Source organism: Wasmannia auropunctata, unplaced genomic scaffold (genome assembly GCF_000956235.1).
Source record: "Wasmannia auropunctata unplaced genomic scaffold, wasmannia.A_1.0 LD336088.1, whole genome shotgun sequence".
NCBI classification, from domain to species: Eukaryota; Metazoa; Arthropoda; class Insecta; order Hymenoptera; family Formicidae; genus Wasmannia; species Wasmannia auropunctata.
In genome coordinates, this window is record NW_012026802.1 from 479,865 (window position 1) to 480,544 (window position 680).

A 680-nucleotide genomic window follows, 5' to 3' on the forward strand; every position below is an offset into this window, starting at 1 on the left:
CGCGAGGACGGCGATCGGCGCGCGGGCGCACGCGGTTCACGCGTTCGCGGCGTGCACGGGCGCGTGGCCCGAGACCGGCGGCGAAGCCCGTTTATCGCGACACAAGAAAGTTAACGCTCTCGACACCGAATATAATTCACGATACACGGAGACTCTAACAAATCCGACACACACAGAACGGCAAAACGCACGCTCTCGCGACTTACAATTACACGATACAAGCACGCGATGACTCGGCCGGGCGAGGGCGAACGCAACGGCGACAATCGTAACGACTCGAAACCAGCGTAATCGAGCGGGCGGTGTGATTTCGGATTCTCGGCACAAGCAAAGTTCGCGGCTCTCTTACACGGCACTTACGGCCGTCAGGCATACGGGCTCGACACGCTCACACGGCCCTCTCGTCTCGCGGAACTGGCGACTTGACTAATTAGCGACGTTCGTCTCACCGAATGCTCTCCAGCTCCTCACTCTCCTCGTCTCTCGAAACTCGACTCTGATCTTTACGATTTGGCTCGGCGGTGGATCCTGCGTCCCTTACAATAGTCCGTCAGGTCTCTCAAACGATCACGGCACGAGTGCCGGTCCTTCGCAGCGCCGGGAGCACGGTGGTAGCGGGGCCATCTGCCGGTTTCCGCTACCTCTTCCCGTCACGTGAGTCCCTCTTTCGCGACCCCCTG

The 680-nt window shown here is 60.1% G+C and overlaps 1 protein-coding gene across 1 annotated transcript in view; it reads right to left on the bottom strand.

Moving 5' to 3' along the window:
- Window positions 1–680, bottom strand: part of LOC105448361 — a 37,511-nt gene that overhangs the window by 8,287 nt on the left and 28,544 nt on the right. The gene's annotated exons all lie outside the window — the stretch shown is intronic.